Raw genomic sequence first — 27,340 nt, 5'->3', positions numbered from 1 at the left:
CATACATATTCTAGAATACCCGATGCGTTAGAATTGGGCCACCATCTAGTAATTAAAATAATATACTAAAAATAATAAAATAAAAATAATTAAAATAATAACATAAAATAATGTAACTAATAATATACAAAAAATAATATAATAATAAAAATAATATACTAAAAATAATAAAAATAAAAAGAATAATTTAAATAATAATATAAAATTATTAAAATAATATACTAAAAATAATAATATAATAATAATAATAATGGAAAAAATAATTTTGATAAATTAAAATGTCCACTAAATATATACAAAACCCTGATGTAATAGCTTGACATATATCAATATTTCTAACCACATTACGAAATTGAATTGACTGTGAAGAAAACGGTATTAGTACTTTTTACACATAATTAAAATATAATGAATGCGATGAATGTCTAAAAAAAATAAAAACAATCAGAAAACTGTACGTCGTTAAAGCTCAGAATACAACTATAACCAGGAAGAAGAGTTTAAGATTCGTCTCACCAGCTTGAATTTGCAGAAAAATAAATATGAAAATGATTCACTGTCCCTTTAAATGTTTTGCTCCTGAAACTACATCTCCCATGATGCCCTAATCCTGCCGTGCGTCATGACGTTTCACGTAACGGTTCTCTCCTCTGTGTTTATGGCCCTGCGTGCTGACGTCACCGCCTAGCGATCATTCGCTTCGCCTCCAGCAGTGTCTCCGTCGTTGTCGCTGCCGCTGTGTAGCAGTTCCTGTTTGCAGCCGGGAGTGGTGGGCGCGGAGCTCTGCCGGGAGGCCCCGCTGCAGCCTTGGGAACCCTGGAGGGCGGAGCCCCGAATATCTGCCATTGCTGACCGTATTCCGGGGGAGCTGCTCCAGAGACCACCGTCATCGTGACAGCGCCGGGCCTGTGACTGCTGCTCCCGTCCGCTGAGAGGAGCGCCGCACTCTGTCGCGGTAAGTCGTGGAGCCGCCACATCAGCTGCCGCCTCCATTGTTACTGAGGGCTTTGTTCTGCTGCTGAGGAGGGCGCACTTTACGGCACCCAGTCTGTACCCCAGTCCCCCCACTAATGCGGCCATTTATCACTCCTGCCCCCGATATTCTCTGCCTTTCTGCACATTTATGGTGCCATGTTTTACGTTTCAGTGGTGTGACTAAAATCCAACGTGACTGATGGATTTTAGCTGCAGATTTAACATTCTCTTACAGCCCCGTCTGTGGTCGCGTTATCGAAGCAGATATGGCGCTCTGGGGTACAGATGGCCGCCATGACGTCTCGTATTCACGTGTCATGTTTTCTAATGTCTTTATACTGATGTGACCGCGACCCCAGCCGTATGTCACGGTGTCACCTCAGTATAAGCCACGTGATTTTTTTTTTTTTTTTTTTTGTGGTTGTTTGACCATAGGCCACAAATCACTGCCACGCCGCGTCCTAACGGATGTGAACAGTCGCATCGTCTCCTGCAAAGTACCACGATGTGCAAGTCACAAAAAGTCGTGAGCGGTTGTATTTTTTATTTTTCACGATTTGGCGTCAGTCACTTGCACTATGCTGCGATCTTCCGCCGTGTGATCTGTGCCGCCGACAGTCACCGTTTAGCCCCAGCCGTAAATTACTATTTTTTACTTTTTGTTAAAAAGCGCTCTTAAGAGGTCAGTGTAATAAATGCTCAAAATGCAGTGATCGTCTCCATGCCGCACTACTGGTGACCTGTAAGAGCGTGACCGTTACCGCTGAGATCCCCCATAATGGGGCAGGGTGGGTGGTGTCATGCATCATTTTTGGGATCTTGAGTTGATATAAGCACGAGTTTTACTATTATTGCATTGGTTGGAGGGGGAGGGCGCCGGGAATCCGCAAACATTGCTTATTCCGCTGATTGTGGATGTGTGTGATTCCTCTGTAGCACCGATCAGTCTGACAATGGTCGGCCGGTCAGTGATCATCCCCATAGCTCGTCCCTGACTCATTCTTGTCCTTTACATGCAGAGTGATCCGAGTTAGGATAAACCAGTCACAGCCCGTAAGCCCAGGCAGCGTCTCGGCACACGAAGGGTTATCGTGTGCATGATGATGTCTGCCCTCAGCAGTGTTTCCAAGCTGGCTCAGGCTGATGATTTGGTCTTTGGTTTACCTTGTGTTACAGGAAGCTGGGAGGAAAGCTATGTGTAATGTGTCGGGGAGGAGGGGGTTAAATTCTGCTTTGTTGATTAATTCGGAGTGTCCCACGCTGCCCCCTTAGTTAGGGGCTTACATCTGTCTTCCTTGGCAGGACCACAAGTCTTTGTCAGGAAAGCTGCCGTCTTGGGATTCAGTTTTTGGAGATTGTTCCTGGATGCATCCCCCTTCCTATCATTCCTGGGGTGTTGGGGGGGCTTTTATTTTTAATGACAATTTAGTTTTATTCTCTTTGGTCTGTAGATGTATTTTGGTTCCATTTCCTGCTCCTCTTGTTTGTTTCTTATCTTGACATTGGCAATAAGGAAATATGAGCAAAATACTATAATCTGACTGGGAGAAACACATAAATATCACACTTATCTTTTTGGATACTATGGGCTTATTTTATTATACACACTTTTTTTTTTTTTTAATTAATTTTCCCAAGTTCTTAGCATATAAGCTCCCCGTACACATTAGATGGCTGACAGTTCTCTCCCCTGACTATTCCTATACAAAGCGAAGCCTCCGGTTTATCTGCTGGAGAACAAAAGGATCGGCCTTCGGTAACCCAGCCTGAAACCTTCTTCCCCAGCAAGATCTGTCAGAGGAGATATGGGAGAACCCCCTCCCCCCATACATATTAGATTGTCAATCCATCCCACCAATATCAGTTGGTTCTGCCGGTTTTAGTTTAAGGGGTAGAGTTGAGCAAAATAATTTGCCGTGCCCTGGCATAGTGGCCATGCTGGTAGTTCACCACCACTGGACCAGAGCCTTGCGAACCTCCTCCTACCTGCTGGCATTGTTGGTGCATCTTCTAATTAGTAGGCCTATTGCAGCATCATTTCTGCGGTGTGACGCACAGAAGGCCATGCAAAGCCCAATAGTGATACCGAGGATTCTGGTCAGGCGACCACAGACTACTGACGTCGCCATTACACCAGGGTCCAATGACTCATTTTGCTTTTTTCATATTTTGGTGTATGATACATCATGTGCTACAGAGTAGCCATGTGATGTCCAGTGGATCAGAATTCATCAACAAAGGTTCTGTATACCTCTGTATGAAATCTGAGACGCATCAAGATGCTCTGGGGCTATATAGGTGTCTACAGGTGTTGCATTGTATTTACAATGTGGACGTTGACTCCTTCAGCTTGCTTTGGGTAAATATAAGATCATTCATTCTTACCAACTACCTCTGCCATTTTTCCCAGTTGTTGGTGACATAGCTACACCAGTGTCATCAGGACCACTGCAGCCAATCATTGGGTTTAATGTAAATAGCACAATGTCACACTGAGTCCAGTGATTGGCAAGCTTAAAGGAAACCTGTCACCCCCTAATCACACTGTGATTAGCACAATCAGACCAATTTTCGTGGTGTGACCCTATCCTTAAAGGGAACCCGTCACCCCCAAAATCGAAGGTGAGCTAAGCCCACCAGCATCAGGGGCTTATCTACAGCATTCTGGAATGCTGTAGATAAGCTCCCGATGTATCCTGAAAGATGAGAAAAAGGTTAAATTATACTCCCCCTGGGGCGGTCCCGGTATGATGGGCGTTGCGGTCCGGGGCCTCCCATCTTCTTACGATGGCGTCCTCCTCTGTAGTCAAACTGCGGCTCCGGCGCAGGCGTACTTTGTCTGCCCTGTTGAGGGCAGAGCAAAGTACTGCAATGCGCAGGCGCTGGGCCTCTCTGACCTTTCCTGCGCACTGCAGTACTTTGCTCTGCCCTCAACAGGGCAGACAAAGTATGCCTGCGCCGGAGCCGTAGCGTGACTACAAGAAGAGGACGTCATCGTAAGAAGATGGGAGGCCCCGGACCGCGACGCTGTAGATAAGCCCCTGGTGCCGGGGGTGACAGGTTCCCTTTAAGGATAGGGTCACATCGCGAAAATTGGTCTGATTGTGCTAATCACAGTGTGATCTGATTTTCTTGGATGTGGAGAATATGAAGGGGGGGGGATCTCCCATCCTCTGCATTCTGTCAGTCCTTAGGGACGTTTTTTGTGTCCGGCAAAAAAACTTGAAGGGACGGGTCCAGCACAAAACGGATGAAACGCATGTCCTTCAGGCACAATCCGGCGCTAATACAACTCTATGGGAAAAAACGGATACGGCGTGTAAAAAAAAAAAAAACGGATCCGTTTTTTTCAAAAATTGCCGGATTGTGCCTGAAACAAAAAACCTGATGTGCGAAAGCAGCCTTACAAATCAGACTACACTTTGATGTCACCCAAGTGCGGTATGATGTTTTTTTTTGTTTTTTTTTTAATGGATCCATTGACTTGCATGACCAAGTGTGATCTGATTTACGCGTTCAAACCATGCATACAATTGTTTTTTTTTCTCTTTCCTCGGACATTCTCAGTCTACCGAAAAAAATCTGACGTGTGCACAGTCGCATAGAATAGCATTGGTACAAGTGCGATCTGATGCTTTGTCAGATCTCACTCGCACCGAAAATATGGTCGTCTGCACGAGCTCTAAAGGTGGAAAACCATTTTACCGTGCATGTTCTAGGTGGCATTAAATTGATTGTCCACTACTTTTTCATTGAAGATGGGTCATCAAGGAAAAAGTAATAGACAAACCTCTTTAAAGACTCAATGTTTGGCTAATAGTAGTAGTTAACCTTGATTATGTGTAAGATCACTATACAGATAAGGGTGGATGAGCGGGTATGGGGTCCTCTATGGTCTTTATAGATGCCATAACATAAAAGTTGACAACTTGGGTTGTCCCCTTCCCTCCCCTTATTTAAAGAAAAAAGGCTGAGCATTTTCTTGTAAGTAAATGGCAAACAAAGTTATACATGGGAGCGCTTTCCAACATATGCAGCAAATAGATACCGTGAATGCAATGTGAGTAGAGCCTGATAATTGCATGGGATATATGCTTATTACAGTAGAAGTGGTCGTCTACCTGTGATGCATAAAGGGGTTCTTCATCGCTGCTCACTTCCATACTTGTATGACGTTGCGTCTGGAGATGCTTGCCATGATATAGCATCATTAGTGCCGATCACCTTCGGATGCAAAATTGAGTGTCACCGGCGGACCCCCTCACTCTCCCCTGTGCTGGCGCTGCATAGCTATAACTTTACTGCCACGATTGTCCACAGATCACCTCTGATTGCCAGCACGGGGACACCTTATTGTCGTGGAACCCAACTTGCCCTGTCCTTGGCCCATCCAACGAGCATGCCGCCTTAAGGAAGACTGATTGTGATTGTTTGGGTTACGTTATCTGTGATCTTCTACATGTGCCGCTGTTATAAATGGCGTACATTATCAGACCACAGTGCCGTCGTCGTAGCCACATAAAAAGCAGCTGATTGTATATATGAAGGTAATTATTGCTTGGCGAACATTGCCATATAAGATTGGGTTGTGTCTGTAATCTGATAGCTGAATATGAGGTGAGCATATGACCTGCTCAAATTTAAGCAGAACCATGTAAATGCCATTAAGGGCACGTTTACATGTGCCCATCGCGGTCCTTACAGGACGGACGTTCAGCTACATTTAACCCAATCTACGGTCAATTATCAGTTTTTAACAGGCTGATGAACACTTTAAGCTCAGAGAACATTGTTTGATCAGCAGCATGTGTCCTGTACCATGTGCTGCCGATAACTATTGGCATATTCTATAGTGATATAAAGAGCTGTCATAGGGGAACATGATGCATGCCTAATTCTAAGGCTATGTTCTCATGTCGCAGATTTTCAATTTAATACGTTCACACAGGACCTTTGCACTGCAAAAATACAGCATAAAAATCCAGTGTGAAATTTTTATATTGTGAAAACTTGTGAATCTGCCGCAAATAAACCTTTAAATTACCCAACTCACCTCTGCACCATTTTAAGCACATTGAGAAAAATCTTCTTGTAGATTGTGGCAGAACCGTATGTGAAAATACTTTGCTCCTTCTGATCACCTGCAAGGCACAGCCCAAGTTCATGGCTAAATCCAGGGAGCATTTTCCATGACTTGCATGACGAGATGTCCCTGATGGTTTTCACTGGCAGATGGCTGGACCGTCTTCAGAGACTTTCTCTGCGAATTGTTTTTAGTACATTAGTGGTAGTTTTAGCCAGTCAACTTGTCTTCACAAGCAATCTATGTCTATGCTAAATTTGGTAAATGAAAGTAGTAATGGCCTCACTATGGAAGAACATCAGCAGGATGCCTGCCTTTCATCTCAAGCTCTTATTGACCCAACAAGTCCTTTTTATGTCAGAAGTTTCCTGTGACATTATTTGCTCTGTGCTCAGGCGATATCAGTCCTGCTCGTTGACTGGTAACATAGCTGCTCCTGCATTTCTTTGGAGACTATATAATCCAGTTGCAATCTTAAATGAAGTTGACCATAGTCAGCTGCCGGTCAGGTGGACGTGTGTCTTAGAAGCTTTTCCACCCAATTTATGCTGCCTGAGGCAGGAAGGGCATAGTCACGCCCCACTGCACCTCCAGACAAGTTCAAGATGCGATTTCTTCTTTTTATTTCTTCTTTTTATTTTTAGAGGGGAGGGGGAAGAGAGGTGATAAACCTGCAATTGTTTGACGATTGTTTTGTATACTGCGATACCACAATATTGCCGAATATAGCTATGATTACGGTCTCCCAATGAAGCCCAACCCATGGCTGGACTTCACAGGATTTCCACCGTACCCCCAGCCGCAGTAAGAACCCAACAGCACCTGCAATCACATAATGGGAGGCAACAAGAACACCCCAATACCGCCTTCCTTAATTGCTGATTTCCGAGATTAATAGTAAGTGGATAATATCAGCAACCAGAGCATGGCAGCGGATAGTGGCGGATGCTGGCACTGTAACACAGCCATCATCTGCCGGGTATGAAGAAGGTTCGGCTCCTGAGCCTGCACTATCCAGAAGCACACAATATTGGATGTACCAGTACCACTATATTTGATCTTTGGAACCATGATTTGATCCTGAGAATAAATAGGTCACTCTTGCGTCCTTTATGTGCAGTGCCCTTTTCTGATTTTTTTTCCCTTTTTCCCCCAGAGGCATTCACACACTTGGGGCTGGGAGCTCCACTGCAGGAACTGCTGTTAAGGGGACATGGTGCGAAATTGGCACAGATTCCCTTTTTTTTTTCCATAGGAGGTCGGACCCCCCCCAGAAGTCATTTATCAATGGTGTATCCTAGCAACATGCCACCCCTCACTGAAATGGGAATAACCCTTATGCCTTCCTTTGTGGTTGCTGCTCCCTTTTTTTTTTCGTGTATAAGTTCTGTACATGACTATCCCCCACCCTCCTTTTTTATTTCTACATAATGGAGTCAAATTTACCAGCAGACCCATAGCTTTCCATTCCACAGGTTACAGTGAACTTTTAATTTATGAGCTGTTGTTTGCTGTCCCAGCCCTCGGTCTGTAATGAACAGTGCTTGGCTTGGCTTCTGAGATTACAGCCTCGCTTCACAGGACAACCTTGGAATGCTTACAATCCAGCTGCTGGTGTGCGTGTATATATGTGTACTAGATGGTAGCCCGATTCTAACGCATCGGGTATTCTAGAATATGTATGTAGTTTATTTATGAAGATTTTAGAATAATACATTGAATACACAGGATTCGGCCAACCGCGACCAATTAGCGAAGCGTGGTTCAAATCCCGCGCCAATTCGCGGCCAGACTGCGCCTGTTGCTGATTGTTCGCGGCCGGCCACGTAGTGTATATAGCACAGCCCACGTAGTATATAGCACAGCCCACGTAGTATATAGCACAGCCCACGTAGTATATAGCACAGCCCACGTAGTATATAGCAATGTGGGCATCATATCCCTGTTAAAAAAAGAATTAAAATCACAAATAGTTATATACGTTACTCATCTTCCGTTGGCCCCGGATCCATCCGCAGCGTTTACCGATGCTCCTCGTGCACTCCGGTCCCAAGAGTGCATTGCGGTCTCGCGAGATAATGACGTAGCGGTTTCGTGAGACCGCACATTATCATCTCGCGAGATCGCAATGCATGAAGCGGTCACCGGAACGTCGCGAGGAGCATGAAAGGCCGGTTGGATCTGAGGTGCCGAAGGACGGTGAGTATATAACTATTTTTTATTTTTTTTTATTATTATTTTTAACATTAGATCTTTTTACTATTGATGCTGCATATGCAGCATCAATAGTAAAAAGTTGGTCACACAGGGTTAATAGCAGTGTTAATGGAGTGCGTTACACCGCGGCATAACGCGGTCCGTTAACGCTGCCATTAACCCTGTGTGAGCGCTGACTGGAGGTGATTATGGAGCGGGCACTGACTGCGGGGAGTAAGGAGCGGCCATTTTGCCGCCGGACTGTGCTCATCGCTGATTGGTCACGGCATAACGGCCACGACCAGTCAGCGACTTGGATTTCCATGACAGACAGAGGCCGCGACCAATGAATATCCGTGACAGACAGACGGAAGTGACCCTTAGACAATTATATAGTAGATGTATAGATTTTATTATTACTATACTATTTTTGCTAATGTGTTAGGCTGAGGAGTTGGAAGCCTTAGGCCTGGTTTCCATTTGTCAGTGGCTCTTTTGGGGCTTACATCTGAAGCCGTGGAAAACTGGATTTGGACCTTTGCATTGATGGGGCCACTGACTAATGATGCAGATGGAGTCACGCTGTGCTCTGTCGGACATCATTCTCAGCAGTATCTGCTTATTTCAGGTGAACACTATAACGCCGTCGACCACTTTTTGGTTACCCGCCTCAGATAGGGGATGAGTCTGAAAATTATATCCAGCAGAGCATATGTCCGAATACAGTTTCCAGAGGCTTCAGATGTGAGCTCCAATGGAGCCACTGCTAGTCGGCAACTACGCAACATGAAAGTAGCCTTAACTATGAGTTTGACACTTGTATTTAGGGTATACGAGTTGGGTTGCTTGAAGGCAGTACCACGATAGGGTATGGATCAGATCTGAATGAGTGTCTGGTTCTGTTGGTGTGATTGTGATCCATGCACAGTCATTTTCAAAGCGGATACATCATGTAAGGAAACAACGTAGAATGACCTGACTTATGACTGACGTACATGATCGCACTTTTTGTATTGGGTCGTATATGTTAACTGTGACCTGTTTCCTTCCTGTCTGGCAGTCGCTTTTTTTTGCCTCCTTGGAGAAAAGGTGTTTCCTGTTCATGAGGAAAAGATTTTAGGCTCCTGTGCCTGAATGCAGTTTATAGATCAGCCACCAGTTTTAGTGCAGAGCCTGAAAGCACCACTCCAGTGTTGTGTTTTTTGTTTTCTTGTTGCAGCGCTGGAGTGGTGTCACTGATGTAAGTTTCCTGCCCCTCGTGTTATACTCTACAGCCACCGTCATCTTCTGTTTCCAATACCGCTCCTGACGGTCTTCAGCTGTTTGTTACCTAAGTAACTTTTCAATATAAGTCTGAGAGCCAGAACAAGGCCCTATAGACTTACAGCGTGAGTTTGAGAGTGTCGCCTTTGGGTATCAAATAGTGAGACAACAGAGAGCCCAACTCAAGTCTGTTTTTCTTAATTTTCCTAACTACCGTATATACATTTGAGAGGTTTTATATTTTACACTCCATTTACGCTCCATTTACTTCAGATTGTCACTCCTCACTTGTGTTTAATATTGCGTTACAGATTCATTAAAGGGGTATTCCCATCTCCCAAGATCCCCATATGTAGGAGGTGTAATAATAATATTAGCAAATACCTCCAATTAGAAATGTAGTATAGTTCTTCTGATTCGCTATGTCACTTACCTCATGTCCAGGGCATTGAAGTAGCTTAGGAATCCATTGTTATGACCACTAACCACGAAGCAACTGTCACTATGAGTGGTCGTAACATGAATATCTAAGCTACTCTAATGCCCTGCTCATGGGCTAAGTGACATAGTGGGTCAGGAGAACTATACTGAATTTCTAATTGGTGGTATTTGCTCCTTTTTTTTTTTTTTTTTTTTAACACCTACTATATCTTAAGGTAGAATCTTGGCGATGTGAATACCCCTTTAAAGTCCACCAGATATAAAGATGATGTTCTGTCCACAATACTTTGCCCAATGTTGTAGCCTCTTATGCCCATATAAATTAGATGATTGCTGATTTCGATATAACGGATCTAATACGGGGTGTCTCTCCCCCTGATGGCATATGAAAACACGATTTTGATTTCCATATCCTTCTGTTTTCTTTGCTTTTGTGGTGTGTGGCACATGTTGGTCTGACTGAGGCTCTGTGTGCTCTCAATTCTTGTGAATGAAGCCGTGTGGGTATACTGATGGCGTACAAGCTTTTCCCGGTGCACATGCCTATATAGCTTGTGTGATGTGACCAGGGCCACGATTGTGTGCACAGAGGACGTTACAGATAGTCATTGGTGGCTGCTGGGCAGATCCATTGCACAAACCTCCAGAATCTAATGATTAGTTCACTTGTGGTGTTTGACCTCTTTACTTGGCTCATAACCTGTCTGACAGTAATATGAAACCTCTGGATCCGCTTCTGGATTTTTGCTGCTTTTTTTTTTTTTTTTTAACCTCCAGGGAAAATCTGAAGAATGCGTTCCCAGCTTAATTTAGCAACTTCTCATACAGTTCCCTCAGGTGTAAGATCTGGAAGACATTGGCCATTTGTTGTTGTGAAGATGTAAGGCAAAAAAAATGCTGGTTTGTAAAATGATGACAGATGACAGGCTGACTAGTCGTGGTAATATTGTCACCGCCGTGTGCCCCTTATAAAGCGGAACAATCATTATTGTGACTGCAGCACAATTCATGTGACCCCACCAGGTCCTTTAAGAGACGCTTTAATGCTGCAATTCTGCTACAGTGTATTTTTAAGACGCGCTCCCCCTCGCTTCTTCTGGTGCTGATTGCTATGCATTTACAGACTGTCCTGAGTGGTGGGACATGCCCTATAAATATCACATGTAAGGGTAGTGCACCCTCCGCTCCTCCTTCCTTCAATTGATTGACAAGCAGCCATGTAGGCACATATACCCGTAGAGGCCTGGGTAGCTCCCCTTATAGTTTTAAGCCTTGTGTTTTCTTTGAGCGCTCCTATGAGCCAAAATACTAGGTCAGCATATTAAGCAAGAATTACAAAGGGAGAAGTCCAATGGAAAAGTGTTTTTATAGGAGTTTCCCTTTAAACAAACCGATCATTGCAGACTGTTTTCTTTCTCAAGGATTTGCAGTTCCTGTCTGTGGAGTTCTTTCTTGACTTCCTTTAGTTTAACACAAGACGATCACCCTCTTCCTAATGGCTCAGTGTCTTCCAAAATAAATGTATCTGCGCTCGGGTTTCTTGTCCCGTACAGATCAGTGTGGCTCAGTAACTAGGTCACAGAACCAGAAAGCGGCCCCCTTCTCAGATCGATTGTTCACATCTGAGGATTAGGTAGGCATTCTTAGCATGATTTGTCTTGGCTTGTGTACACGGCTGCTCTCCAAATCCATGTACAGATTTGTTCTAGGGTCACAGCGGCTTAATCCATGGAAAACAGTACTGTACATGGGGTTTCCTTACTTTGGCAATAAAAACCCTTGGGGGGGATGCAGACATTTTTAAGCAGAGACTTAAATTCATGCAACATCCAATAACAATCCATTTAAAATCTTTTTACATTAATGAAAAAATATACACTAGAGTGGGGTCCGCCAATCACCATCTCATGTGCGGCTCTTTGCCCACTTCTGTTGGATTTCCAAAATCAGAGGAGCACGAGTGGCCTCTCCTTCGTTCATAGGCACCAGATATATTTTAGAGTGATGAGGGACCCTCACTTATCAGACACTTAAAGTGTTTCCTTTGGCTATGCCGTAAATGTTTAAGATGGGAACAACCAATTAAAGGGATTTTCTCATCATCGCACATGGGTAACATTGTAAAGTGCTTGTATAAATACCGTAAGTAACTTTGCAAATCAACTTTTATTTAAAATCTTCTCTGTTCTCAAGAATGGATGGTGTGATAATTCTGTTTACTAGTTTTAGACCAGGAGTACAGCACTTTGCCCTTCAAGCTCTATAGCATGGGTCTAAGGGGTGTAACATTTCTCCTTGTGGAGAGTGACATGCCAGGATAAGGAGACTTATAGGCCATGCATGCACCACTAAAAAGTCAAATATGCAAATTGCCTCTTCAGAGAGGAAGAGGACTGAGGTCTAGTGTTACATATTAAGGTACCGTCACACTAAACAATATCGCTAGCAATCCGTGACGTTGCAGCGTCCTGGATAGCGATATCGTTGTGTTTGACACGCAGCAGCGATCAGGATCCTGCTGTGATATCGCTGGTCGTTGATTAAAGTTCAGAACTTTATTTGGTCGTCAGATCGCCGTGTATCGTTGTTTGACAGCAAAAGCAACGATACCAGCGATGTTTTACAATGGTAACCAGGGTAAATATCGGGTTACTAAGCGCAGGGCCACGCTTAGTAACCCGATGTTTACCCTGGTTACCAGTGTAAAATGTAAAAAAACAAACAGTACATACTCACCTTCGCGTCCCCCGCCGTCCGCTTCCTGCACTGACTGAGCGCTGGCCGTAAAGTGAAAGCACAGCACACCGCTCTGCTGTTAGGGCCGGCACTCAGTCAGTGCAGGAAGGGGACGCGAAGGTGAGTATGTAGTGTTTGTTTTTTTACATTTTACACTGGTAACCAGTGTAAACATCGGGTTATTAAGCGCGACCCTGCGCTTAGCAACCCGATTTTTACCCTGGTTACCCAGGGACCTCGGCATCGTTGGTCGCTGGAGAGCGGTCTGTGTGACAGCTCTCCAGCGACCAATCAGCGACGCTGCAGCGATCGGCATCGTTGTCTGTATCGCTGCAGCGTCGCATAGTGTGACGGTACCTTTAGAAGCAACAATCCTAAAAGTCAATATTGACCCTTTTACAAACTTTGCCGCATGACTTGGAATAAAAACCAAATCAGGATCTCAGTTTGCAGACACGTTGTTTCAGGGTGTTACCCCTCAGTGCAAAGCATGGGACCTGATTTGGCTGTATGAGAGGCTTCTGGGTGGGTTTGGAGGGGTAACATTTCTTGTGGAGAGTGACATGCCAACATAAGGAGACTTGCAGGCCATGCAATGCTCCTCTGTGAAACTAAATATTCAAGCTCTATAGCAAGACTATGCTGTGAAGCTGGTCATAAGCATTGATCTGCCCATCTTTGGTGCCTCTGTATGGAGCATGGAAGAGCAAACCATGCCACTGTCAGTGAGTGTGTCGAGTAGGGTGGCTGGGGAGCCTTTTTGCTCCTGAAGAACGATCTTAAAATTGATCCCTTATTTTATTATATGGACAGGGCTCCAAGGCATTTTTATACAATGATGATATCTTGCTTTTTAGCCTACGTCAGAGGTATAATGAGGGATATCTCAGTGTGGGCCTGTGATGAAAAGTTGTCATATCCCACTCTGTAGGCTTTGTATGAATGTCGACCAAAGGCTCTTACGGTAAAAAGAAAAAGGTCATACTGCACTGTGTACATATCTTTGTACTGTTTTGGGAAAGCATGGTAGATTACGTGTTCCTATACAGGGGGTATGCCTCAACGCGGTAGCATACCATATGGCAATACTCAGTGAATAGTGGCCTATGGTCCATACTCCTATGGTGCATGAAATCAAGCAGGTGACCGTTGTCATAGAACAAGACCTATGTCCATCAAGTTCAACCTCTCTCCATTACTTGTCATGTTTAGGATACAAGCCACTTGTCGTTATCTGATTTAGACTTGAAATGAATCCCCCATTGAGGACACGTGAACACTCTTGCACCTGATGATGGCGAGGAGTATCACATGACGGCGACAGGCTTGTGTTCCTCGCGCTCTCCGCCGGCTGTCTGTGCTATGTAGGAGGTGTGTGTGTGCGAGGAGCTGCTGCCGAAGTCGTGCATCCATCCTTTCACTTCCTTTTCTTCCTTTTGAAGCCACAGATGAATGTGTGGCAGCTCCGATGAGTCAGATTGCGGGCTGTCCTATTGGTTGCGGGATGCTGTTTACCTGTTTTGCATAGCACCTACCCACCCGTCTGAGTCAGCACCCTCACCAAACACATAAGTAAAAGAAAGCAGGCAATCAGGGTATTGTGCGTGCCAGCAGGCTTGCAGGAGGATTGCCACACTCCGCTCTGGATTGTACTGCTCACTTCCTTTCCGAGTGCTTACAGAGGTAAGTGAAGGCGTTCGCCTACCATTTCTATAGGCTTTGTGAGGCCTGGCGTCGCACATAGGCTTGACGATATGTCAGATGTAGAAATATTGGGGTCTTCACTGCCTTCCTGAAAGATCTGATCATCTGAAAGTGAAGTCTGTCTCCCTCTGACTTTCTGTACATCCGATCTATTTCTTTATCAGCCACCTGAGGATTGGGGGGAAGGTGTGCGTATATCTTCTGGGCTCTGGCTGTTCTGATTGTGACTTAGGAAATATGTTTTCTTTTTATTGTGTGGCCCTAGTGTTGTCCGCGACGGATGGGGCGACATATCGGACACTTACCATAAGGGTATAGTATGAGTATTGATCAGATCTGGGTATAAATGGGGGTACACCTGTCAATATTAGTTATACCTATTGTCTCATACTTTGCTCACCTCTGCCAAGTGTGTGTATACGGTATGTGTGTGTATGTGTATATACTGTGTGTATGTATGTGTATATATACACGGTATGTGTGTATATATACGGTATGTGTCTATACTTGACTTGACGTTACTTTAGGAAAGTTGGGTGACAACTCCTGGGTGAGATCTGATCATACTAGTTGTCACCCAGCTTTCCCAGGAACGATGGCCTTTTACCAAGAGACAAGGACAAAGCAATGATTTATACAGTCTTGTGTTTGTTTTTTTATTTCCAGCCTGCACAATGACTTGCCTGATAGTTTGCGCACGTATTTCATGTTGTACACTGCTATTACTACCTGCCATGCAAATCTGCAGGCAAAGTTTCCAAAGTACGACGTGGAAATGTCCCTCTTGGTAGCGTGTAACCGGGTTCAGCAAACAGCTGCATGGTCTGAGCGGTGGGGGGGACAGATGGCTTCATTGTGGAGGTCCTCCTGCATTTTACCACCTATCACTGGTTTTCCAAGGTATAAATTCTGGCAGTGGAGATAATCTTGAGCGGAGCGCTGTTTCTCTTCTAGAGGTTTACATTCCTCCCGGTGACGTCCAGCCGCTCTCACATCTATAGCTGAAATCCCAGACTATTGCGCATGTCAGATTGTGCTTAAACCAGGAACTTGTCGGATTTACTGATGTGCGGTCCTCAATCCAATTGTGGTACATCAGTCTCTCCAACAATCAGAATAATGCATTTTTGTGGATTTTTTTTCTTGCGTTTTGCTTTTTCAGTAAAAAATGTTGCAGCCAGATTTTACATCTAGGTCTGTAGTGGAAAGGTTTAAGTGGGGCACGATTTGGGTTTTCATTTATTTATTTTATTTATTTTTTGTTAATGCAGTTTGAGGTATGTCCACACAGGACAGATAAACTACAGAATTTCTACTTGCTGATTTCATTGCAGAACTGCTGCGGATTTGCTTTCACTCTCAGCATTGCGAAAGCTGAAATCTGCGGTGAAAAGAATAAATTCACATGCCATGGATTGAAAATCTGTATTGTAGGTGAACGCTGTTGATTTTTTTTGGTTTGTTTGTTTTTTGTTTTATTTTTTTTTTTACACAGTGTGTATGAGGTTTTCGGCTGTATGCTGCGAATTTTCTGTCTGCAAATCTGAAGCAGAAAAGCCACAACATATTAGCTAGAATAAACCATGTAGCGCCTTAAAACCACACCGAATAAAGAACCGTATCCACATCCAGTAAAAGTCTAATACGGTTCCTTTTTGGGTCAGATACTCTGGAATTTAAGCCAGACTGGACCTTATTCTGACCCTATTGGGGGACACGCTCTAAAATAATATTAAACTATAGAAAGGCTACTATGAAAAAAATTACATGTTGCATATGACAATAACATGGCCTTGCTAGATAACTTAGATTGGCCCCAAAATATGATGAAAAGCAATTGCGAATTGGTGCTAATCAGTCCATTTTTTATTCCTGAGCATGACTGGAGAAGAGGCAGCACTTGGTGGTCTCCATAATTGGTGCATACACAGCCAATTCTCCACTAATGGTAGATGGGGTCCTGCTTGTTGCTCCGTCCACATTACCACGACAGGCGAGACGTTTATGACTTTACCCCATTCACAGGTCGGAGAGCCACCTGTCTGATTCTTCATATCCCAAGATCTGAACGGGGCATTGCTTCCTCGTGCCTTTTGGGTTCCCCTGGTGGTCAGGCTGATGGCAGCTGGTTATACGGAGGCACGGACACACAGATCAGATGGTTTTGTTGCATGTGTTCAGCTCTGTCTGTGGTGGGACAATGATGTAAAATGTGCGATGCAGGCTCAGCTTGGTAATGTGGGCTCTCTTCTACTTATGTGTGGGTTTATCTCTTTGGTTCTGGTGCAAGCTGCTTTAAATATCCATCTTATTAATATGTTCAATGTTCCTGGCAGCCCACACATGGTTCTGAGATACGGCAACGTAATGTGGAGGATGACAGCGTGGCTTCATGACAGTGCGTCAGCTGTTCGCTCCAGCCATCATTCAGGGGGTGATACGTTTTACAGCAGGTGGTGTTTGGGGGATTTCATACGTTGGGGTACATTAGAAGCTCTGCTGCTGCTGCCTCTTTTAACTTGCTATAAATTCTGGTTCACACGTGTCTGACTCATGTCCCTGATTACAATACTGATGCTGTTGGGCCCTATGAGGTCATTTCTGCGGTGAGATAGAAAATCATTGGGTACTGCTATGGGCACCAAACTGGTGCTTGTTACACATCATCTGACTAGCTAGGACAGAAAGTATGCAGGTCTCAAGATGGAAGATTAACACTGACCATCCTTCACGGACAGCTGCTATAGAGTATTATCAGCGTCTTATGGTCCCAATACACAAAATATGAAAATGGGCCAATGAACGATTGTTTCTAAGAGGCCCAAAATGCATTAAAGACAACGTTGGCCAATTATTGGTTGTTTTTTTTTTTCACTTTTTTTTTTTTAGCTTTGTGTTAAAGCACCCAATACACATGAATGCTTGGGCCTGCCAACAGGAAAGATGTATATCTTGGTACCGTGTTAGCCAATAGATAGAAAAATATTTAGAGTTGAGAGTCCTCAGTGGTTGATACCTTTTAATGGCGAGCTGAAAAGTTGGTAACAAATTTCAAGCTTTCGAGACTACTCAGGCCTCTTCATCAGGCATAGACTAAAAGAAATTCTGGAGAATCACATATTTATGCACAACACATCACAGAAAAAAAAAAGAAAAAAAAACCATGGATAAGACAGGTGACATGAAGCAGAATTACAATGGGTGATAAACAGTTCATCTGTTTATCACTCATGGTAATTCTGCTTCATGTCACCTGCCTTATCCATGTTTTTTTTTTTCTTCCTGTGATATGTTGTGCATAAATGTGATTCTCCAGAATTTCTTGACCTGTACAGGGCCATTAAAATAACAAACAAAAAAAACACGACACCTAAACTAACCTATCAGTGCTGACAACAGCCATTACCAGGGCCATCGGTGACTAATGCAGAGCAAAGTACATAGCAGTAAATAAACAGCAGCAATCTGCGTGGCTGAATGCATCCTATGTTTCCTGGTAGCAGCCACGTCAGACTGACGGCAGTGGTCGTCAGTGGGATTACTGACATGTGTGAACGTTATTAGCCGTTTTATATGCCAGAGTTTTAAAAGTCCAGACATCCACTTTAACTGCATTCACCAGTACATGAATAGCGAAAATGGAGTTTCTGTCTCTCCGCACTGCAGGCCTGAGACAGTGCGCATTAAGTACCATCCGGTTTAATTTCACCACCCGATAAGTATCAGTAATGTATGTTCCCAGTGTGTAGTAACATACCAGACAAAGTCTTCTGCTGTTCCCAGTGCCGCTCCAGTACTATAGTACTATTCTGCACCAGGATGTGTGACTGGCTGGATTACACCAGTGTTTGCTGGGACGACCGGAAGTTTGTTCTCAATGTAAGGCTAGAAGACCCATAACGACCTACATTAAGAGATAATAACCAGTAGCAATGACTTTCAACCAGTCAGAGCTGTGGTCACAAGATGGTGGACAGATACTGGAGCGGTGCTGGAAACAGTAGAAGACGGCCACCAGTAAGTATTTTTACTACACACAGGGAATATTACTGATACCCATCTGGTGGTGAAATAAAAAACCCCAGAGTGGTACTTTAATCTAACCACACAATTGGCATAGTCACCTCATGTGCTGTTCTAGTGACCTGTTCACTTGTGAGACTATGTAATCCGGGATCACACTGATGTCACTATATATGCCTATTCTATGTGTAGACATTTATTCTATTCTATTCTGTCAGTGTGATTTTACTGTACACGGCACTGAATTGCCGGCTTTTCTCTATAACACCGCTGCATATTTCTCGCAGGTCACACGCATGGTCCGTGTGTAATCCGTATTTTTCTCGCCCCCATAGACTTTCATTGGCGATTTTTTTTTTTTGCACAATACGGTGACAAACGCAGCATGCTGCGATTTTCTATGGCCGTACAAGACCGTATAATACGGATCAGTAAAATACGGCAGATAGGAGCAGGGCCATAGGGGTCATTCCATATCAAGTGATCCAAATATGAATATTTTTTTTACCTTACGTCTTTAGATTTTTTTAATTTTTTGTTTTTATGAAGTACAACTTTTTTTTTTTAAATTCGTTTATTGATTCCAGAATAAACAAATAATGCATACATTAGCATTTATCATCATTAATTATACCACCGAATACAATGGTTACAGAATATCATCATATTCAGAACTTACAGGGGTAATAAACTGTGCATGCTAAATCATTAGCACCTATAAAATACATAAATATCTACTTTACAACTTTTAACCGTAAACAGTAAACAATAAGTCGCCAAAAGGAAAAACAGATTTGAATCCTACTCCACAAGCGATGCTCCAAAACCACAAGCCCATTCCCCCATGTACGCATCTAATCAGCGCAGATTACAGAGTATGATGAGAGGAGTTCCATCTACCCCAGATTTTCTCGAATTTACCTGGGCACCCCCTGTTTTGGTATAGTGTTCTCTCATATGGGATAACCGAGTTCACCAAGTCAATCCAAACTCTGAGAGACGGGGAGGAACCACCCATCCATCTTAACGCCATCACCTTCCGCGCTAGGAAGAGCGTCTCTCGAAGAAAGATCCCAGTATAGTGATCCCAGGCTTCTGCATCCCACACTCCGAATAAGCAGGTCAATGGCTCAAGTGGCACAGGGATTGACAATAAGGATGTTAATAATGTTGTGACCTCTTTCCAATAATGAGAAATTACCGGGCACCTCCAAATCATATGAATAAAATCTGCATCCCGTGTATGACATCGCAAGCAATCTGACGAATGGAGGCGACCCATTTTAAAGAGTCGCGTTGGAGTTAAATAGGTCTGATGTACAATATACAGCTGGGTCATCCTGTTATTAACCGAGGGAGAAACTTTAGTTGGAGACTCTAGAATATCTTCCCATTCCTCTCCCAATGTATCGGAAAGAAGTCCCTCCCATTTCTTTATGAAGTACAACTTTAGTTAATTATAAATTAAAAGTTTAGAATTTTTTTCTTCATCAGTTAATTTTTTACAGATTTTTAAAGTTTTGAAAAAGCATGGATTTTGGCCTGGTATGGCTTTACATTTTGTATCATATCTCGGGCTAGAATTAAGATATAGAGGTGGGAGAGGCATCATTTTTCTCAGAACGGTACCGGCTTTCATTTGATATGCCACAAGACTATGTTTCTTTATATTTTGTTTTGGAGAAATCAAATAAAAAATTTTGATGCGCAATTCTGAAAAAAACGTATGTTTTAAAATTGTGAAAACATGCATGTGTGTTACTTGTGTCCTTGTTTACATTTGTACAGGGATTCAACTTGGGATCTATCACATTTGTATTTTTTTTTTTAAGCCTTGAATCATCTGATTTTATGTTTGTGTGAGTTTCTTCCTTTTTTCTTTTCAAATTACAACTTACTGCATTCAACATTTATATGTAACAATAAAGAAACACAAAAAACAAAGTGCCAGAATAAATGCATCTTAGGCTACTTTAACACTAGCATCGTACTCGGCCCGTTGCAGTGCGTCGGGCCGACGTACCGACGCTAGCGTTGTTTGCGCTGCACAACGGGTGCAGCGGATGCAGATTTTCAGCGCATCCGCTGCCCCATTGTGAGGTGCGGGGAGGAGGGGGCGGAGTTCCGGCCGCACATGCGCGGTCGGAAAAGACGTTCCCGACGTACCAAAAAACGTTGCAAGCAACGTTTTTTGCTGCCGACGGTCCGCCACAACACGACGCAACCGTCGCACGACGGTTGCGACGTGTGTCAATGCGTCGCCAATGTTAGTCTATGGAGAAAAAACGCATCCTGCAAGCACTTTTGCAGGATGCGTTTTTTGACCAAAACGACGCATTGCGACGGAGGACAAAAAACGCCAGTGTGAAAGTACCCTTAATCATCATAACTACTTGCTCAGCATTTTCAACCTGAATTCATTGAACAAGCCAAAAGATAAAAGGTGATCACATCCTCAAGTGTGGTTTTCTAAATACAGTCTGATCCTAATTATATGTTAAAAACAAGATTAAAAGAACCAATATTTCTACCACCTATTTATACATGGAACAATTTTTTTTCTACTATATCACTAAACATGTCATTTCTGAAGTGTTTAAGAAGAATAGTCCAGCAGTTAAATCCTCGTACTATAAAATATGAACTAATCAAACAATTAGTAGTAGGCTTTTACACTGGCCTTCTATCATCAATGTGTCCCTTCTAGTGGGTGAAATGTCATCTTGTCCATCAGCGCTCACTAGCAATGGCCGTTTCCTTCTGTGTCAGAGTATGTGCGGCTGTCATGGTGCTCGGCTCCACCTGAGTTATATCTGATTTTTGTTCACTTTTACAATGTCTGGTTTTCTTGGATACACAAAGGACGGCGCTGGACCAGACAGTGCAGAAAAGTCACTTCTACGTCTTCATTTTCACAATCTTTGGAGAGTCAGTAGCCGCCAGCGCCGATCATATTCACAGGTCACATCACCAGTTGTGTCATCCATTGCCGATCTTGTGCCGCCTTCTACCACGTCATGGACGTCACGGTCTTTATTTCCACTACATAGCATGACAGTCCGGTATTGCTGAGTCCCTGTGATGGGTTCTGCTTCCTGTAACCGATATAACAAACTCTCCTCCTCCTGCTCTTTGTAGTCCTGGTTTGTACAATACATGAACTGGATGTTAAGAATATTTTTCTCCCTCCATTTGAGGAGTTGCCTGGGTGTTCAGATTTGGTGTGAATACGGCCTCTGGAGACCCGAGCTGCCGGCCGGTCATCTGCTCTGCAGTCACCGTCTACCCCTGGTCATTCTCAGCCCTAACAAAGCTTCTCCTCTGTCCTCTCCTGCTTCTAATACTCTGTAACATAATAAATAATACCGTAATATCTAGCAATCATGGATTATTTGGTAAATATAGACCTCGCACTGTTAGACCACAAGCTGAGCAGATCTGAAATCAAGATTTTTGAACTGACACTGTAATAGTTTTATTTTTTAAAATATGATCCCATCACGATCCCAGCTTGTATTTTGGTACAGATGTGAATAGGAGCATAGCAGGTACATGTGCAGTTTTTGAAATTTTTAAATTAAACGTTTTTTTCGGAAATGCGTTTTAAAGTTTTGCGTTCGCATAGGTAAAATATTATCAAAGATACTCTTGTGACATATCTGGTGAAAGCCTGTACAATTCTGAGTAGAATGGTGTTTATTTTGTTTCTCTATCTCTTTTCTAGCCTGAGTTATGGGGAGAAATGTAAAGGCAGGCAACACCGAAATTCGCACTTTTTCCGAACTTTGAAAATCAATAAAAAATTTAAAAAAAAATCTAGAATTTTTTTCTTCTTCACATTTTGCATTCTCTGACACACTATTACCAAATAACAAAATCTCAAAAGAATTAAAAATATAGTGGTAAAAATCATTGGTTCACTTGACATGGAATGACCCATAGAGAATCATGGTATCGTATGCAATCCGTATTTTCTGCACCTCTCACGTGCACGTCCGTAAAACACGCTAGTGTGACGCCGGCCTAAAGAATAGATAATTGATGTTGATTCTGTATTGATCGTTGTTTGACATACATCTCCCCGTGCAAACAATAGGCAAACTGGAGACCGAATGAGCACATTGACTGTCCCCATGCAGTTTGCATCGGTCTAGGTTAAATGTCTTTAAAAGGAATCTGTCACCAGGTTTGTTAACCCTATCTGAGCGCAGCATGATTTAGGGACAGAGATCCTGATTGTAGAGAGAGATCGTGTACGGAGATGCTTGTTGCAGTCTTGATAAAAATCCTCTGATGCAGATCTAGCAGTTCTCTGAATGCTGAGCTCTGTATAACCCCGCCCACACCACTGATTGGCATCTTTCTGCCAATCAGTGGTGGGGGCGGGGTTATACAGAGCTCATGAATCTGGAGGACTACCTGCATCAGGTTTACCAGTCCTCTAGTGAAAATCTAACATTTATTCAAACTGATGTTATGAAAACTACAGCAAGCAGCCCAGTGACACGTCAGTGTAATCGGCGGATTATCGGAGGTGTCCAGGAACCCTATGCAGCTTCCTCGGTAAGCGCTATAGCTTGCCAAATAAGGAGGGAGCCCACTATGTTCGCTCATCTCTAGCAGCCAACACCTTGGTGTCAGCTTCCCTTTAAAGCACTGATCCACATGTCTTACACACAGAATTGGCTGGAGCCGATCTTTTCCTGGTATTAACTGAATGGGCCGGTCTCAGATAATGACTCGGCTGGTCCCCATTGCAGACAAAGCATTGAATCAACCCCTTTTACCTAGTCAATGATGTTCACACACTACAGGGACTGTATTGTACAATTGGAGGATGCTGTCCGGGTGACTGTTGGTAGTTTTTGTTTATTTTTGGACTTTAATGGCCCTTGAAGACCTGGATGTTGCCACTCATGAATATTAAGAGCAGGGACTGTGTATATGTTGGCGTAATAAGGGTCAGGTGCAGATGTCCATACACAGTGCTGACTCTGTGAGCTTCTACGTAGAGTCGGAACTCCTGCTGGAAAGCAGCGCGCTCTGTATGTCTTTCAGAACTAATGAGTTTACCTTCTAGGAATGGCTGCCGCGTCTTTTACCTTAGTTGGTCTTCACTGCTATTACGATGGATAAAACCTAACAAATGCCGCCTTTTATGCGTGCCAGCTATTGGCTTCAATATAGAGACTTTACTGTGCTTTGTGGACTAGACTTAATCAGAGCATTGTGTAAGGTTGTGTAGAATCCGGCACATCTGGGGCTTCCTTATTCATGAACGTCATTATTCAGAAAGAGCTGTACATGCGTCCTACACCTGGATCCTAAGAATCGCTTGCACTCTGGTTAAAAAATAAAAAGCAATATACTGTATAGTGTTGGTGTATGGTTTGAATATGCTTTTTCTCTAATCGCCCTCCATGACTGCACCACAGAAGGATCACTCCCCACACTAATGGGGACAGGAAACACAAAGGTCAACACCCCCCCCCCCCCCATAATCTCTCAAGTGTTTTTCCTGTCCCTATAGCACATGAAGAGGTCATCCTGCTGTGCTCTGTGGCCGATGGCAGAGCTTGCTGTATACCTGGAATTTGGGCCGTGCAGCGGAGGACAATTGCTGCACTTTCTATTGGGGGAGCATGAAGTATAAAGATCTAAAGTCAGTCTCCACAAGAATTTTCTCTTGGGCAGAGGAGCTTTTCCTCTATCCGCACTCAACATAAAAGGCTCCTCCAGCGTCAAAGCTGACTTTCTGAGCAGGAAGGATGTACATCCAGGTAAATGGAGTCTAGATATGGAGACTTTCCAAGTACCGTAACCAGAAGATGGGGCCATTTAGGAGTAGACCTATTTGCAGGCCATCAGAATGCAAAGGTAGATAAATACTTCTCCCTGAACCAGACAGTGCCTGTATAGCGGTGGATGCTTTTGGCCACCCCTGGGGTTTCGACCTGGCATATGCATTTCCAGATTCCAGTTTTGCCAAGAATACTAAAGATAAGGAAGGAGAGGTTCAGAACAATCTTGGTAGAACCTCTCTGGCCCGAAGAGAAGCTGGTTCGGGACTTTGAACTACCTAAATTTAGAAGGGATCCACCAATTGCCAACCTTCTTCACCAGAGTCTGATCTACCTCCCAGACCCTGGAAAAGTGTGTCTGACTGCTTGGCTTTTGAGTTTGCGATCCTAAAAGTTGGGGGCCTCTCAGTCATACATACCCTTCAAAAAAGTATGAAATGGATAGCAAATCCATTTCTGACAAGATGTGGAAGACCTATATCGTGCTGTGGCTCTAGTCCTCCGGACATCGCTTCATCTGGACATCGCCCAGATCCTACATTTCTTTCTATATAATCTGGAAAAAGGCCTGAAATCTACTACGCTCCAGGTCCAGGCTTCAGCCTTAAGATCATTCTTTGATCAAGCTTGGTGGATCATCATTTGATAAGGAGATTCATGAATGCAGCCTCTCGTGTACGCACGAGATTGACCAGCCTAATCCCATCATCTGAGCTCAAAACTGTCCTAAAAGGCTAAGGGTACCTTCACACTGAACAACTTTCCAACGAGAACGACAACGATCCGTGACGTTGCAGCGTCCTGGATAGCGATATCGTTGTGTTTGACACGCAGCAGCGATCTGGATCCCGCTTTGATATGGTTGGTCGGAGCTAGAAGGCCAGCACCTTATTTCGTCGCTGATCACCCGCTGTCATCGCTGGATCGGTGTGTGTGACACCGATCCAGCGATGTGTTCACTCAAGTAACCAGGGTAAACATCGGGTTACTAAGCGCAGGGCGCGCTTAGTAACCCGATATTTACCCTGGTTACCATTGTAAAAGTAAAAAAAAAAAACACTACATACTCACCTTCTGATGTCTGTGACGTCACCGCTGTGCTCTGCTTTACGGCCGGCTGGCGCTGATACATTCAGTGCAGGGAAGCCGCCGGCAGGGGACGTGACAGACATCAGAAGGTGAGTATGTAGTGTTTTTTTTTTTTTTTCACTTTTACAATGGTAACCAGGGTAAATATCGGGTTACTAAGCGCGGCCCTGCACTTAGTAACCCGATGTTTACCCTGGTTACCTGGGTGCTGCAGGGGGACTTCGGCATCGTTGAAGACAGTTTCAACGATGCCGAAGTCGTTCCCCTGATCAATGGTCGCTGGAGAGAGCTGTCTGTGTGACAGCTCCCCAGCGACCACACAACGACTTACCAACGATCGTATCGCTGGTCGTGATCGTTGGTAAGTCGTTTAGTGTAACGGTACCTTAATACTGTCTCCATTTGAATCAATAGACCTAGATAAACTATCCTGGAAAACATTCTTCCTAGTAGCAATTACAACAGGCATGAGAGTTGGTGAACTTCAGGCCCTCTCGATCAGTCAACTCTATCTGAAGGAACTAGAAGACAGTTATTTTCCAAATGGGCCCATCTTTTTTACCCAAAGTGTCCCTGGAGTTCCACAGGTCTCAGGAGATTGACCTTCGTTCCTTTTGCAAAAATACAGAAAACGATAGAGAAAAGGAGTTTCGCGCCTTAGATCTACGATCAGCGATCAGAATCCTGGAGGAAGGATCAGAATCTTTGTTCATCTCTATTGTCAAAACAAAGGGAAGATGTCAGAGAGGACCATTGGCAACTAGATTAAGAGTAATTTGTGAAGCATATCAAAACCATAATCTGTCTCCCCTGAAAGAAAAAAAAGCACTTCCATCTAGCAGATCTGCAGAGCCGCTTCCTGGTCCTTTGCCCATACCTTCTAACTAGACTTAAAGGGAACCTGTCAGCAGTTTTGGCCGTATCTTGATATAAGATACGGCCACTGCATTTCAGGGCTTATCTACAGCATTCTATAATGCTTTAGATAAGCCCCAGGTCCGACCTGCAAGATAAGAAAAATAAGTTTTATTATACTCACCCGGTGGGGGGGGGGGGGGGGGTAGGTCCGATGGGTGTCACAGGTCTGGGTCCGGCTCCTCCCATCTTCTTTTGATGCCACCCTCCTGTTGCTTCATCACTTACCGACATCGCGCTCCTGCGCAGGCGTACTTATCTGCCCTGTCCACTCACTAGCTCAGAGTCAACTGAAAATTATAGAGCGAGTGTGCCAAGGGGAGAAACTGATGCAGAATGTAGGATACATGTCATATCGTGGGCAGAACAAGTGCTCTTTTTCTTTATGCACACTAGAGCCGTTTAGACATACCCGACACATGAGTCAAATATGCTTTCATTATTTGAGACTGTTTCGCCACATTTGAATATCTTCAGGGGTCACAGCTGTGTTGTATTATTTTTTTTATTACTAGCCTCCGTATAGCCGAGACACCAAAGCCTCCCACAGAGAAAATTATTCAAGACATATTGACTAAATAAAACTCCGCGATCCGTGACTTGAAATCTTGGTCCCAGCTACTGTAATCCGCTATTAAGCAGTCGCTGACCAGCGCTGCTACCGGATATATCTGCATGGCCTCTTTCTGTTAATTGCAGGTCCTTTTCGCTGTCGGGATGTTGGCGAGTTCTTTGTACAATATTATCCCGGATAATGTCCTCAAGAGCTTTATGTTCCTTCCCGTACTGAATTAATGGCACAGGTATATAATTGAACCACACATCACATCCTCCGTTCATTTTTACGAACATGTCGCTTGTAATGAAGCAGCGGGGTGCAAAGTCAGGTCTGAATCGTGGTTCACGGGAGCCTGTAATGATGGTGCAATAACTCCCACTTCTCCATCGCGCTTTGTGCCACAGACGGCTTTTGATTTATTGCAACCAACTAAGTTTCTATCTCCCGTGTCGCTGCCTGTAGTTACAGTTGCTATGTTCTGGAAGTTGGTTTGACACCGCACTGAGGAAATGTGAGCCCAGAGTTCCCTTGCCAGATCAGTGCAAGGCTATCCTG

At 43.9% G+C, this 27,340-nt stretch overlaps 1 protein-coding gene across 3 annotated transcripts in view; it reads left to right on the top strand.

Moving 5' to 3' along the window:
* The first annotated feature begins 617 nt into the window (after nucleotides 1-617).
* PELI1 (pellino E3 ubiquitin protein ligase 1) overlaps nucleotides 618-27,340 on the top strand; it is a 46,594-nt gene continuing 19,871 nt past the window's right edge. Inside the window, exon 1 of one of the 3 annotated variants that reach the window (XM_077282511.1) lies at nucleotides 618-955. The gene's annotated coding sequence lies outside the window, so the exon portion shown is untranslated. Of the gene's footprint in view, nucleotides 956-14,250; nucleotides 14,378-27,340 lie in introns of those variants that run through there. The other 2 variants (XM_077282508.1, XM_077282510.1) reach the window with 2 other exon arrangements.

The sequence above is a fragment of the Ranitomeya variabilis genome, chromosome 2 (genome assembly GCF_051348905.1).
Source record: "Ranitomeya variabilis isolate aRanVar5 chromosome 2, aRanVar5.hap1, whole genome shotgun sequence".
NCBI classification, from domain to species: Eukaryota; Metazoa; Chordata; class Amphibia; order Anura; family Dendrobatidae; genus Ranitomeya; species Ranitomeya variabilis.
The sequence above is the reverse complement of the archived record's forward strand: the minus strand, read 5'-3'. Positions and strand labels throughout refer to the sequence as shown.